Consider the following 14987-nt stretch of genomic DNA (forward strand, 5'->3'; position numbering starts at 1 on the left):
TCCATCCACACACTGCTTACACCAGGTTATTCATGAGATTTAGAGGGTTTGTGATTTCATCTCACCCTCTGCTGAGTGTCCCTAATCATCTCCCCAACAGCCTGACCCTCTCACAGCTGGAATCAAATGCCTTCAGCAGCACGTTTCACATGGACGCCAGTCATAAACGGGAGTTTAGTGGAATTGATTTATTTTTTGCGGTGATAAATTTACAACTTTCTGTGCTCTGGCACATAAACAATGTCCGAGGAGGAATTAAACTTGGTCGATTTTGAAGAGTTGACAGGGAGAGGCTTTTTATCTACCTCCAGCCAGTTTCCTATTACACTCAAACATAATCCAATCCGGCCCAACTGGGCTCCAAACTGACTCCAGCGTGGCTCAAACAGGGATCTGGCAGAGATCCAGTGGGACTCGAGCAGTCATGTAGAAACCTTCCATCGGAATCTCACAGGAATTCGGAGTAGCTCGCACAGATCTTCAACGTGGATCCAACCAGCAGGCGAATCCAATCCCAATGAGAAGGGATGGTTTCAACAGATGGCATCAATGTGGGGGGCCATTCTGAATAAGCTGATCACTCGATTCAGGGATCATTGAATGGGAATCTGACAAAATCGGGTGACATTCCAACAGGATGGATTGGGAATCTAACAGGATTGAGTGCAGGTTTGAAAGAGTCGGGTGAAAAATCACACAGAAGTGGGCGGGAATCAAACAAGATCGATTGGGAGTCAAATAGGATTGGTTGATAATCAAAGGGAATTGGGTGCCCCCCCCCAGGGGAGCATTGAGAACTTAACAGGGTTGAGTTTGGGCCTGACAGAAGTAAGCGAGAAACTAACTGATCTAAGCAGGGATTCAATGTGACTCATGGAGCGACTCCCGGGATTGTGTGAGATTCGAAGGTATTGAGGGGGAATTTACTGCATAGTGTGAGGATCTGACAGAGAAAACTAGCCACTAATCGGATGATAGAATCTAGAAGTTAGAGAACCCACAAGGTTGATTTTGCTGCAAAATAAAAATGGAAGAGGCAGTAAGTCACAAGTATGACGCACAACGGGCTGCAGAATCAAACTGAAGTAATCGTCCAAGTGAGGATTGGGAAATGGACAGACAGCAGGAGAAACTGGGACAAACTGGGAACAACGGTCCAACAAAGATCAACAATGTGTGTGTGAGAGAGAGAGTATGTGGGTAGCAGGATAGGGCATTGTGTGTGTGCATGTGTATGGGGGGGGGTTGGATGGGTACAGTGTGTGTGTGTGTGTACATGTGTGAGAGAGAGAGTATGTGGGTAGCAGGATAGGGCATTGTGTGTGTGCATGTGTATGGGGGGGGGGGGTGGGGGTGGATGGGATTGTGTGTGTGTGTGTACGTATGTACCGGGGGGGGGGGGGGGGTTTGGATGGGATTGGGTGTGTGTGTGTGGGGGGGAGTTGGATGGGTACAGTGTGTGTGTGAGGGTGGGTGGGCTTTGGATGGGGTACAGTGTGTGTGTGAAAGAGAGAGAGAGAGAGAAAAGGAGAGTGTGTGTGTAAGAGAGAGAGTGTGTGGGTAGCAGGATAGGGCATTGTGTGTGTGCGTGTGTATGGGGGGGGGTTGGATGGGTACAGTGTGTGTGTGTGTGTGTACATGTGTGAGAGAGAGAGTATGTGGGTAGCAGGATAGGGCATTGTGTGTGTGCGTGTGTATGGGGGGGGGGTTGGATGGGTACAGTGTGTGTGTGTGTGTGTACATGTGTGAGAGAGAGAGTATGTGGGTAGCAGGATAGGGCATTGTGTGTGTGCGTGTGTATCGGGGGGGGAGGGTTTGGATGGGTACAGTGTGTGTGTGTGTACATGTGTGAGAGAGAGAGTATGTGGGTAGCAGGATAGGGCATTGTGTGTGTGCGTGTGTATCGGGGGGGGGTTGGATGGGTACAGTGTGTGTGTGTGTACATGTGTGAGAGAGAGAGTATGTGGGTAGCAGGATAGGGCATTGTGTGTGTGCATGTGTATGGGGGGGCGTGGGTGGATGGGATTGTGTGTGTGTGTGTACGTATGTACCGGGGGGGGGGGTTTGGATGGGATTGGGTGTGTGTGTGGGGGGAGTTGGATGGGTACAGTGTGTGTGTGAGGGTGGGTGGGCTTTGGATGGGGTACAGTGTGTGTGTGAAAGAGAGAGAGAGAGAGAGAAAAGGAGAGTGTGTGGGTAAGAGAGAGAGTGTGTGGGTAGCAGGATAGGGCATTGTGTGTGTGCGTGTGTATCGGGGGGGGTTGGATGGGTACAGTGTGTGTGTGTGTACATGTGTGAGAGAGAGAGTATGTGGGTAGCAGGATAGGGCATTGTGTGTGTGCATGTGTATGGGGGGGTGGGGGTGGATGGGATTGTGTGTGTGTGTGTACGTATGAACCGGGGGGGGGGGGGGGGGGGGGGTTTGGATGGGATTGGGTGTGTGTGTGGGGGGAGTTGGATGGGTACAGTGTGTGTGTGAGAGTGGGTGTGTTTTGGACGGGGTACAGTGTGTGTGTGTGAGAGTGGGTGTGTTTTGGATGGGGTACTGTGTGTGTGTGTGAGAGTGGGTGTGTTTTGGATGGGGTACAGTGTGTGTGTGTGAGAGTGGGTGTGTTTTGGATGGGGGACTGTGTGTGTGTGTGTGCGAGTGGGTGTGTTTTGGATGGGGGACTGTGTGTGTGTGTGTGAGAGTGGGTGTGTTTTGGACGGGGTACAGTGTGTGTGTGTGAGAGTGGGTGTGTTTTGGATGGGGGACTGTGTGTGTGTGTGTGAGAGTGGGTGTGTTTCGGATGGGGTACTGTGTGTGTGAGAGAGTGGGTGTGTTTTGGATGGGGTACAGTGTGTGTGTGTGAGAGTGGGTGTGTTTTGGATGGGGTACAGTGTGTGTGTGTGAGAGTGGGTGTGTTTTGGATGGGGTACAGTGTGTGTGTGTGTGTGAGAGTGGGTGTGTTTTGGATGGGGTACAGTGTGTGTGTGTGAGAGTGGGTGTGTTTTGGATGGGGTACAGTGTTTGTGTGAGAGTGGGTGTGTTTTGGATGGGGTACAGTGTGTGTGTGTGAGAGTGGGTGTGTTTTGGATGGGGTACAGTGTGTGTGTGTGAGAGTGGGTGTGTTTTGGACGGGGTACAGTGTGTGTGTGAGAGAGTGGGTGTGTTTTGGATGGGGTACAGTGTGTGTGAGAGAGTGGGTGTGTTTTGGATGGGGTACAGTGTGTGTGAGAGAGTGGGTGTGTTTTGGATGGGGTACAGTGTGTGTGTGAGAGAGTGGGTGTGTTTTGGATGGGGTACAGTGTGTGTGTGTGAGAGTGGGTGTGTTTTGGATGGGGTACAGTGTGTGTGTGTGAGAGTGGGTGTGTTTTGGATGGGGTACAGTGTGTGTGTGTGAGAGTGGGTGTGTTTTGGATGGGGTACAGTGTGTGTGTGTGAGAGTGGGTGTGTTTTGGATGGGGTACTGTGTGTGTGTGTGAGAGTGGGTGTGTTTTGGATGGGGTACAGTGTGTGTGTGTGTGAGAGTGGGTGTGTTTTGGATGGGGTACAGTGTGTGTGTGAGAGAGTGGGTGTGTTTTGGATGGGGTACAGTGTGTGTGTGAGAGTGGGTGTGTTTTGGATGGGGTACAGTGTGTGTGTGAGAGTGGGTGTGTTTTGGATGGGGTACAGTGTGTGTGTGTGAGAGTGGGTGTGTTTTGGATGGGGTACAGTGTGTGTGTGTGAGAGTGGGTGTGTTTTGGATGGGGTACAGTGTGTGTGTGTGAGAGTGGGTGTGTTTTGGATGGGGTACTGTGTGTGTGTGTGAGAGTGGGTGTGTTTTGGATGGGGTACAGTGTGTGTGTGTGAGAGAGTGGGTGTGTTTTGGATGGGGTACAGTGTTTGTGTGAGAGAGTGGGTGTGTTTTGGATGGGGTACAGTGTGTGTGTGTGAGAGTGGGTGTGTTTTGGATGGGGTACAGTGTGTGTGTGTGAGAGTGGGTGTGTTTTGGATGGTGTACAGTGTGTGTGTGTGTGTGAGAGTGGGTGTGTTTTGGATGGGGTACAGTGTGTGTGTGTGTGTGAGAGTGGGAGTGTTTTGGATGGTGTACAGTGTGTGTGTGTGTGTGAGAGTGGGTGTGTTTTGGATGGGGTACTGTGTGTGTGTGTGTGAGAGTGGGTGTGTTTTGGATGGGGTACTGTGTGTGTGTGTGTGAGAGTGGGTGTGTTTTGGATGGGGTACAGTGTGTGTGTGTGTGAGAGAGTGGGTGTGTTTTGGATGGGGTACAGTGTGTGTGTGTGAGAGAGTGGATGTGTTTTGGATGGGGTACAGTGTGTGTGTGTGTGAGAGTGGGTGTGTTTTGGATGGGGTACAGTGTGTGTGTGTGAGAGTGGGTGTGTTTTGGATGGGGTACAGTGTGTGTGTGTGTGAGAGTGGGTGTGTTTTGGATGGGGTACAGTGTGTGTGTGAGAGAGTGGGTGTGTTTTGGATGGGGTACAGTGTGTGTGTGAGAGTGGGTGTGTTTTGGATGGGGTACAGTGTGTGTGTGAGAGTGGGTGTGTTTTGGACGGGGTACTGTGTGTGTGTGTGAGAGTAGGTGTGTTTTGGATGGGGTACAGTGTGTGTGTGTGAGAGTGGGTGTGTTTTGGACGGGGTACTGTGTGTGTGTGAGAGTGGGTGTGTTTTGGACGGGGTACTGTGTGTGTGTGTGAGAGTAGGTGTGTTTTGGATGGGGTACAGTGTGTGTGTGTGAGAGTGGGTGTGTTTTGGATGGGGTACAGTGTGTGTGTGTGAGAGTGGGTGTGTTTTGGATGGGGTACTGTGTGTGTGTGTGAGAGTGGGTGTGTTTTGGATGGGGTACAGTGTGTGTGTGTGAGAGTGGGTGTGTTTTGGATGGGGTACTGTGTGCGTGTGTGTGTGAGAGTGGGTGTGTTTTGGATGGGGTACAGTGTGTTTGTGTGAGAGTGGGTGTGTTTTGGATGGGGTACTGTGTGTGTGTGTGAGAGTGGGTGTGTTTTGGATGGGGTACAGTGTGTGTGTGTGAGAGTGGGTGTGTTTTGGATGGGGTACTGTGTGCGTGTGTGTGTGAGAGTGGGTGTGTTTTGGATGGGGTACAGTGTGTTTGTGTGAGAGTGGGTGTGTTTTGGATGGGGTACTGTGTGTGTGTGTGAGAGTGGGTGTGTTTTGGATGGGGTACAGTGTGTGTGTGTGAGAGTGGGTGTGTTTTGGATGGGGTACTGTGTGCGTGTGTGTGTGAGAGTGGGTGTGTTTTGGATGGGGTACAGTGTGTTTGTGTGAGAGTGGGTGTGTTTTGGATGGGGTACTGTGTGTGTGTGTGAGAGTGGGTGTGTTTTGGACGGGGTACAGTGTGTGTGTGAGAGAGTGGGTGTGTTTTGGATGGGGTACAGTGTGTGTGTGTGAGAGTGGGTGTGTTTTGGATGGGGTACAGTGTGTGTGTGTGAGAGTGGGTGTGTTTTGGACGGGGTACAGTGTGTGTGTGTGAGAGTGGGTGTGTTTTGGATGGGGGACTGTGTGTGTGTGTGTGAGAGTGGGTGTGTTTCGGATGGGGTACTGTGTGTGTTTGAGAGTGGGTGTGTTTTGGATGGGGTACAGTGTGTGTGTGTGAGAGTGGGTGTGTTTTGGATGGGGTACAGTGTTTGTGTGAGAGTGGGTGTGTTTTGGATGGGGTACAGTGTGTGTGTGTGTGAGAGTGGGTGTGTTTTGGATGGGGTACAGTGTGTGTGTGTGAGAGTGGGTGTGTTTTGGACGGGGTACAGTGTGTGTGTGAGAGAGTGGGTGTGTTTTGGATGGGGTACAGTGTGTGTGAGAGAGTGGGTGTGTTTTGGATGGGGTACAGTGTGTGTGAGAGAGTGGGTGTGTTTTGGATGGGGTACAGTGTGTGTGTGAGAGAGTGGGTGTGTTTTGGATGGGGTACAGTGTGTGTGTGTGAGAGTGGGTGTGTTTTGGATGGGGTACAGTGTGTGTGTGTGAGAGTGGGTGTGTTTTGGATGGGGTACAGTGTGTGTGTGTGAGAGTGGGTGTGTTTTGGATGGGGTACAGTGTGTGTGTGTGAGAGTGGGTGTGTTTTGGATGGGGTACTGTGTGTGTGTGTGAGAGTGGGTGTGTTTTGGATGGGGTACAGTGTGTGTGTGTGTGAGAGTGGGTGTGTTTTGGATGGGGTACAGTGTGTGTGTGAGAGAGTGGGTGTGTTTTGGATGGGGTACAGTGTGTGTGTGAGAGTGGGTGTGTTTTGGATGGGGTACAGTGTGTGTGAGAGAGAGTGGGTGTGTTTTGGATGGGGTACAGTGTGTGTGTGAGAGAGTGGGTGTGTTTTGGATGGGGTACAGTGTGTGTGTGTGTGAGAGAGTGGGTGTGTTTTGGATGGGGTACAGTGTGTGTGTGTGTGAGAGAGTGGGTGTGTTTTGGATGGGGTACAGTGTGTGTGTGAGAGAGTGGGTGTGTTTTGGATGGGGTACAGTGTGTGTGAGAGAGAGTGGGTGTGTTTTGGATGGGGTACAGTGTGTGTGTGAGAGAGTGGGTGTGTTTTGGATGGGGTACAGTGTGTGTGTGAGAGAGTGGGTGTGTTTTGGATGGGGTACAGTGTGTGTGTGTGAGAGTGGGTGTGTTTTGGATGGGGTACAGTGTGTGTGTGAGAGTGGGTGTGTTTTGGATGGGGTACAGTGTGTGTGTGTGAGAGTGGGTGTGTTTTGGATGGGGTACAGTGTGTGTGTGTGAGAGTGGGTGTGTTTTGGATGGGGTACAGTGTGTGTGTGTGAGAGTGGGTGTGTTTTGGATGGGGTACAGTGTGTGTGTGTGAGAGTGGGTGTGTTTTGGATGGGGTACAGTGTGTGTGTGTGAGAGTGGGTGTGTTTTGGATGGGGTACAGTGTGTGTGTGTGAGAGTGGGTGTATTTTGGATGGGGTACAGTGTGTGTGTGTGAGAGAGTGGGTGTGTTTTGGATGGGGTACAGTGTTTGTGTGAGAGAGTGGGTGTGTTTTGGATGGGGTACAGTGTGTGTGTGTGAGAGTGGGTGTGTTTTGGATGGGGTACAGTGTGTGTGTGTGAGAGTGGGTGTGTTTTGGATGGTGTACAGTGTGTGTGTGTGTGTGAGAGTGGGTGTGTTTTGGATGGGGTACAGTGTGTGTGTGTGAGAGTGGGTGTGTTTTGGACGGGGTACTGTGTGTGTGTGTGAGAGTGGGTGTGTTTTGGATGGGGTACAGTGTGTGTGTGTGTGTGAGAGTGGGTGTGTTTTGGATGGGGTACAGTGTGTGTGTGTGAGAGAGTGGATGTGTTTTGGATGGGGTACAGTGTGTGTGTGTGTGAGAGTGGGTGTGTTTTGGATGGGGTACAGTGTGTGTGTGTGTGAGAGTGGGTGTGTTTTGGATGGGGTACAGTGTGTGTGTGAGAGAGTGGGTGTGTTTTGGATGGGGTACAGTGTTTGTGTGAGAGAGTGGGTGTGTTTTGGATGGGGTACAGTGTGTGTGTGTGAGAGTGGGTGTGTTTTGGATGGGGTACAGTGTGTGTGTGTGAGAGTGGGTGTGTTTTGGATGGGGTACAGTGTTTGTGTGAGAGAGTGGGTGTGTTTTGGATGGGGTACAGTGTGTGTGTGTGAGAGTGGGTGTGTTTTGGATGGGGTACAGTGTGTGTGTGTGAGAGTGGGTGTGTTTTGGATGGGGTACAGTGTGTGTGTGAGAGAGTGGGTGTGTTTTGGATGGGGTACTGTGTGTGTGTGTGTGAGAGTGGGTGTGTTTTGGATGGGGTACAGTGTGTGTGTGTGTGAGAGTGGGTGTGTTTTGGATGGGGTACAGTGTGTGTGTGAGAGAGTGGGTGTGTTTTGGATGGGGTACAGTGTGTGTGTGAGAGTGGGTGTGTTTTGGATGGGGTACAGTGTGTGTGTGTGAGAGTGGGTGTGTTTTGGATGGGATACTGTGTGTGTGTGTGTGAGAGTGGGTGTGTTTTGGATGGGGTACAGTGTGTGTGTGTGTGAGAGTGGGTGTGTTTTGGATGGGGTACAGTGTGTGTGTGTGAGAGTGGGTGTGTTTTGGATGGGGTACTGTGTGTGTGTGAGAGTGGGTGTGTTTTGGACGGGGTACTGTGTGTGTGTGTGAGAGTGGGTGTGTTTTGGATGGGGTACAGTGTGTGTGTGTCAGAGTGGGTGTGTTTTGGATGGGGTACTGTGTGTGTGTGTGTGAGAGTGGGTGTGTTTTGGATGGGGTACAGTGTGTTTGTGTGAGAGTGGGTGTGTTTTGGACGGGGTACAGTGTGTGTGTGTGTGAGAGTGGGTGTGTTTTGGATGGGGTACAGTGTGTGTGTGTGTGAGAGTGGGTGTGTTTTGGATGGGGTACAGTGTGTGTGTGTGAGAGTGGGTGTGTTTTGGATGGGGTACAGTGTTTGTGTGAGAGTGGGTGTGTTTTGGATGGGGTACAGTGTGTGTGTGTGAGAGTGGGTGTGTTTTGGACGGGGTACAGTGTGTGTGTGTGAGAGAGTGGGTGTGTTTTGGATGGGGTACAGTGTGTGTGTGTGTGTGAGAGTGGGTGTGTTTTGGATGGGGTACAGTGTGTGTGTGTGAGAGTGGGTGTGTTTTGGATGGGGTACAGTGTTTGTGTGAGAGTGGGTGTGTTTTGGATGGGGTACAGTGTGTGTGTGTGAGAGTGGGTGTGTTTTGGATGGGGTACAGTGTGTGTGTGTGAGAGTGGGTGTGTTTTGGACGGGGTAACGTGTGTGTGTGAGAGAGTGGGTGTGTTTTGGATGGGGTACAGTGTGTGTGAGAGAGTGGGTGTGTTTTGGATGGGGTACAGTGTGTGTGAGAGAGTGGGTGTGTTTTGGATGGGGTACAGTGTGTGTGTGAGAGAGTGGGTGTGTTTTGGATGGGGTACAGTGTGTGTGTGTGAGAGTGGGTGTGTTTTGGATGGGGTACAGTGTGTGTGTGTGAGAGTGGGTGTGTTTTGGATGGGGTACAGTGTGTGTGTGTGAGAGTGGGTGTGTTTTGGATGGGGTACAGTGTGTGTGTGTGAGAGTGGGTGTGTTTTGGATGGGGTACTGTGTGTGTGTGTGAGAGTGGGTGTGTTTTGGATGGGGTACAGTGTGTGTGTGTGTGAGAGTGGGTGTGTTTTGGATGGGGTACAGTGTGTGTGTGAGAGAGTGGGTGTGTTTTGGATGGGGTACAGTGTGTGTGTGAGAGAGTGGGTGTGTTTTGGATGGGGTACAGTGTGTGTGTGTGAGAGTGGGTGTGTTTTGGATGGGGTACAGTGTGTGTGTGAGAGAGTGGGTGTGTTTTGGACGGGGTACTGTGTGTGTGTGAGAGAGTGGGTGTGTTTTGGATGGGGTACAGTGTGTGTGTGTGTGTGAGAGTGGGTGTGTTTTGGATGGGGTACAGTGTGTGTGTGTGAGAGAGTGGATGTGTTTTGGATGGGGTACAGTGTGTGTGTGTGTGAGAGTGGGTGTGTTTTGGATGGGGTACAGTGTGTGTGTGTGTGAGAGTGGGTGTGTTTTGGATGGGGTACAGTGTGTGTGTGAGAGAGTGGGTGTGTTTTGGATGGGGTACAGTGTTTGTGTGAGAGAGTGGGTGTGTTTTGGATGGGGTAGAGTGTGTGTGTGTGAGAGTGGGTGTGTTTTGGATGGGGTACAGTGTGTGTGTGTGAGAGTGGGTGTGTTTTGGATGGGGTACAGTGTGTGTGTGTGAGAGTGGGTGTGTTTTGGATGGGGTACTGTGTGTGTGTGTGTGAGAGTGGGTGTGTTTTGGATGGGGTACAGTGTGTGTGTGTGTGAGAGTGGGTGTGTTTTGGACGCGGTACAGTGTGTGTGTGTGAGAGTGGGTGTGTTTTGGACGGGGTACTGTGTGTGTGTGTGAGAGTGGGTGTGTTTTGGATGGGGTACAGTGTGTGTGTGTGAGAGTGGGTGTGTTTTGGACGGGGTACTGTGTGTGTGTGAGAGTGGGTGTGTTTTGGATGGGGTACAGTGTGTGTGTGTGTGTGAGAGTGGGTGTGTTTTGGATGGGGTACAGTGTGTGTGTGTGAGAGAGTGGATGTGTTTTGGATGGGGTACAGTGTGTGTGTGTGTGAGAGTGGGTGTGTTTTGGATGGGGTACAGTGTGTGTGTGTGTGAGAGTGGGTGTGTTTTGGATGGGGTACAGTGTGTGTGTGAGAGAGTGGGTGTGTTTTGGATGGGGTACAGTGTTTGTGTGAGAGAGTGGGTGTGTTTTGGATGGGGTAGAGTGTGTGTGTGTGAGAGTGGGTGTGTTTTGGATGGGGTACAGTGTGTGTGTGTGAGAGTGGGTGTGTTTTGGATGGGGTACAGTGTGTGTGTGTGAGAGTGGGTGTGTTTTGGATGGGGTACTGTGTGTGTGTGTGTGAGAGTGGGTGTGTTTTGGATGGGGTACAGTGTGTGTGTGTGTGAGAGTGGGTGTGTTTTGGACGCGGTACAGTGTGTGTGTGTGAGAGTGGGTGTGTTTTGGATGGGGTACAGTGTGTGTGTGAGAGTGGGTGTGTTTTGGATGGGGTACAGTGTGTGTGTGTGAGAGTGGGTGTGTTTTGGATGGGATACTGTGTGTGTGTGTGTGAGAGTGGGTGTGGTTTGGATGGGGTACAGTGTGTGTGTGTGTGAGAGTGGGTGTGTTTTGGATGGGGTACAGTGTGTGTGTGTGAGAGTGGGTGTGTTTTGGATGGGGTACTGTGTGTGTGTGAGAGTGGGTGTGTTTTGGACGGGGTACTGTGTGTGTGTGTGAGAGTGGGTGTGTTTTGGATGGGGTACAGTGTGTGTGTGTGAGAGTGGGTGTGTTTTGGATGGGGTACAGTGTGTTTGTGAGGGAGTGGGTGTGTTTTGGACGGGGTACAGTGGGTGTGTGTGTGAGAGTGGGTGTGTTTTGGATGGGGTACATTGTGTGTGTGTGACAGTGGGTGTGTTTTGGACGGGGTACAGTGTTTGTGTGAGAGTGGGTGTGTTTTGGATGGGGTACAGTGTATGTGTGTGTGTGTGAGAGTGGGTGTGTTTTGGATGGGGTACAGTGTGTTTGTGTGAGAGTGGGTGTGTTTTGGATGGGGTACAGTGTGTGTGTGTGTGAGAGTGGGTGTGTTTTGGATGGGGTACAGTGTGTGTGTGAGAGAGTGGGTGTGTTTTGGATGGGGTACAGTGTGTGTGTGAGAGTGGGTGTGTTTTGGATGGGGTACAGTGTGTGTGTGAGAGTGGGTGTGTTTTGGATGGGGTACAGTGTGTGTGTGTGAGAGTGGGTGTGTTTTGGATGGGGTACAGTGTGTGTGTGTGAGAGTGGGTGTGTTTTGGATGGGGTACAGTGTGTGTGTGTGAGAGTGGGTGTGTTTTGGATGGGGTACAGTGTGTGTGTGTGAGAGAGTGGGTGTGTTTTGGATGGGGTACAGTGTTTGTGTGAGAGAGTGGGAGTGTTTTGGATGGGGTACAGTGTGTGTGTGTGAGAGTGGGTGTGTTTTGGATGGGGTACAGTGTGTGTGTGTGAGAGTGGGTGTGTTTTGGATGGTGTACAGTGTGTGTGTGTGTGTGAGAGTGGGTGTGTTTTGGATGGGGTACAGTGTGTGTGTGTGAGAGTGGGTGTGTTTTGGATGGTGTACAGTGTGTGTGTGTGAGAGTGGGTGTGTTTTGGACGGGGTACAGTGTGTGTGTGTGAGAGTGGGTGTGTTTTGGATGGGGTACAGTGTGTGTGTGTGTGTGAGAGAGTGGGTGTGTTTTGGATGGGGTACAGTGTGTGTGTGTGAGAGAGTGGATGTGTTTTGGATGGGGTACAGTGTGTGTGTGTGAGAGTGGGTGTGTTTTGGATGGGGTACAGTGTGTGTGTGTGTGAGAGTGGGTGTGTTTTGGATGGGGTACAGTGTGTGTGTGAGAGAGTGGGTGTGTTTTGGATGGGGTACAGTGTTTGTGTGAGAGAGTGGGTGTGTTTTGGATGGGGTAGAGTGTGTGTGTGTGAGAGTGGGTGTGTTTTGGATGGGGTACAGTGTGTGTGTGTGAGAGTGGGTGTGTTTTGGATGGGGTACAGTGTGTGTGTGTGAGAGTGGGTGTGTTTTGGATGGGGTACTGTGTGTGTGTGTGTGAGAGTGGGTGTGTTTTGGATGGGGTACAGTGTGTGTGTGTGTGAGAGTGGGTGTGTTTTGGACGCGGTACAGTGTGTGTGTGTGAGAGTGGGTGTGTTTTGGATGGGGTACAGTGTGTGTGTGAGAGTGGGTGTGTTTTGGATGGGGTCCAGTGTGTGTGTGTGAGAGTGGGTGTGTTTTGGATGGGATACTGTGTGTGTGTGTGTGAGAGTGGGTGTGTTTTGGATGGGGTACAGTGTGTGTGTGTGTGAGAGTGGGTGTGTTTTGGATGGGTACAGTGTGTGTGTGTGAGAGTGGGTGTGTTTTGGATGGGGTACTGTGTGTGTGTGAGAGTGGGTGTGTTTTGGACGGGGTACTGTGTGTGTGTGTGAGAGTGGGTGTGTTTTGGATGGGGTACAGTGTGTGTGTGTCAGAGTGGGTGTGTTTTGGATGGGGTACTGTGTGTGTGTGTGTGAGAGTGGGTGTGTTTTGGATGGGGTACAGTGTGTTTGTGTGAGAGTGGGTGTGTTTTGGACGGGGTACAGTGGGTGTGTGTGTGAGAGTGGGTGTGTTTTGGATGGGGTACAGTGTGTGTGTGTGACAGTGGGTGTGTTTTGGACGGGGTACAGTGTTTGTGTGAGAGTGGGTGTGTTTTGGATGGGGTACAGTGTATGTGTGTGTGTGTGAGAGTGGGTGTGTTTTGGATGGGGTACAGTGTGTTTGTGTGAGAGTGGGTGTGTTTTGGATGGGGTACAGTGTGTGTGTGAGAGTGGGTGTGTTTTGGATGGGGTACAGTGTGTGTGTGTGTGTGAGAGTGGGTGTGTTTTTGACGGGGTACAGTGTGTGTGTGTGTGAGAGTGGGTGTGTTTTGGATGGGGTACAGTGTGTGTGTGTGAGAATGGGTGTGTTTTGGATGGGGTACTGTGTGTGTGTGAGAGTGGGTGTGTTTTGGATGGGGTACAGTGTGTGTGTGTGAGAGTGGGTGTGTTTTGGATGGGGTACAGTGTTTGTGTGAGAGTGGGTGTGTTTTGGATGGGGTACAGTGTGTGTGTATGTGTGAGAGTGGGTGTGTTTTGGATGGGGTACAGTGTGTTTGTGTGAGAGTGGGTGTGTTTTGGATGGGGTACAGTGTGTGTGTGAGAGTGGGTGTGTTTTGGATGGGGTACAGTGTGTGTGTGTGTGTGAGAGTGGGTGTGTTTTGGATGGGGTACAGTGTGTTTGTGTGAGAGTGGGTGTGTTTTGGACGGGGTACAGTGTGTGTGTGTGTGAGAGTGGGTGTGTTTTGGATGGGGTACAGTGTGTGTGTGTGAGAGTGGGTGTGTTTTGGATGGGGTACAGTGTGTGTGTGAGAGTGGGTGTGTTTTGGATGGGGTACAGTGTGTTTGTGTGAGAGTGGGTGTGTTTTGGATGGGGTACAGTGTGTGTGTGACAGTGGGTGTGTTTTGGATGGGGTAAAGTGTGTGTGTGTGTGAGAGTGGGTGTGTTTTGGATGGGGTACAGTGTGTTTGTGTGAGAGTGGGTGTGTTTTGGACGGGGTACAGTGTGTGTGTGTGAGAGTGGGTGTGTTTTGGATGGGGTACAGTTTTTGTGTGAGAGTGGGTGTGTTTTGGATGGGGTACTGTGTGTGTGTGTGTGAGAGTGGGTGTGTTTTGGATGGGGTACTGTGTGTGTGTGTGTGAGAGTGGGTGTGTTTTGGATGGGGTACAGTGTTTGTGTGAGAGTGGGTGTGTTTTGGATGGGGTACAGTGTGTTTTTGTGAGAGTGGGTGTGTTTTGGACGGGGTACTGAGTGTGTGTGTGAGAGTGGGTGTGTTTTGGACGCGGTACAGTGTGTGTGTGTGAGAGTGGGTGTGTTTTGGATGGGGTACTGTGTGTGTGTGTGTGAGAGTGGGTGTGTTTTGGATGGGGTACAGTGTGTGTGTGTGAGAGTGGGTGTGTTTTGGATGGGGTACAGTGTGTGTGTGTGAGAGTGGGTGTGTTTTGGATGGGGTACAGTGTGTGTGTGTGAGAGTGGGTGTGTTTTGGATGGGGTACTGTGTGTGTGTGTGAGAGTGGGTGTGTTTTGGACGGGGTACAGTGTGTGTGTGTGTGTGAGAGTGGGTGTGTTTTGGATGGGGTACAGTGTGTGTGTGTGAGAGTGGGTGTGTTTTGGATGGGGTACAGTGTTTGTGTGAGAGTGGGTGTGTTTTGGACGGGGTACAGTGTGTGTGTGTGAGAGTGGGTGTGTTTTGGATGGGGTACAGTGTGTGTGTGAGAGAGTGGGTGTGTTTTGGATGGGGTACTGTGTGTGTGTGAGAGTGGGTGTGTTTTGGACGGGGTACAGTGTTTGTGTGAGAGTGGGTGTGTTTTGGATGGGGTACAGTGTGTGTGTGTGAGAGTGGGTGTGTTTTGGATGGGGTACAGTGTGTGTGTGTGAGAGTGGGGGTGTTTTGGACGGGGTACAGTGTGTGTGTGTGAGAGTGGGTGTGTTTTGGATGGGGTACAGTGTGTGTGTGTGAGAGTGGGTGTGTTTTGGACGGGGTACAGTGTGTGTGTGTGAGAGTGGGTGTGTTTTGGATGGGGTACAGTGTGTGTGTGTGAGAGTGGGTGTGTTTTGGACGGGCTACAGTGTGTGTGTGTGAGAGTGGGTGTGTTTTGGATGGGGGACTGTGTGTGTATGTGTGTGAGAGCGGGTGTGTTTTGGATGGGGTACTGTGTGTGTGTGTGAGAGTGGGTGTGTTTTGGACGGGCTACTGTGTGTGTGTGAGAGTGGGTGTGTTTTTTTGACGGGGTACAGTGTGTGTGTGTGAGAGTGGGTGTGTTTTGGACGGGCTACTGTGTGTGTGTGAGAGTGGGTGTGTTTTGGATGGGGTACTGTGTGTGTGTGTGTGTGAGAGTGGGTGTGTTTTGGATGGGGTACAGTGTGTGTGTGTGTGAGAGTGGGTGTGTTTTTTTGACGGGGTACAGTGTGTGTGTGTGAGAGTGGGTGTGTTTTGGATGGGGTACAGTGTG

The 14987-nt window shown here is 51.1% G+C and overlaps 1 long non-coding RNA gene across 2 annotated transcripts in view; it reads right to left on the reverse strand.

The window, feature by feature from the left end:
- Window positions 1-200: 200 nt before the first annotated feature.
- LOC122547445 (uncharacterized) overlaps window positions 201-14987 on the reverse strand; it is a 36951-nt gene continuing 22164 nt past the window's right edge. For both annotated transcript variants that reach the window (XR_015759500.1, XR_015759501.1), the window contains exon 4: window positions 201-1014. This is a non-coding gene — a long non-coding RNA (uncharacterized LOC122547445). The remainder of the gene's footprint in view (window positions 1015-14987) is intronic.

This window comes from Chiloscyllium plagiosum, unplaced genomic scaffold, assembly GCF_037043375.1.
Source record: "Chiloscyllium plagiosum isolate Xiang-an unplaced genomic scaffold, Cpla_swu_hap1 HiC_scaffold_15, whole genome shotgun sequence".
Lineage (NCBI taxonomy): Eukaryota > Metazoa > Chordata > Chondrichthyes > Orectolobiformes > Hemiscylliidae > Chiloscyllium > Chiloscyllium plagiosum.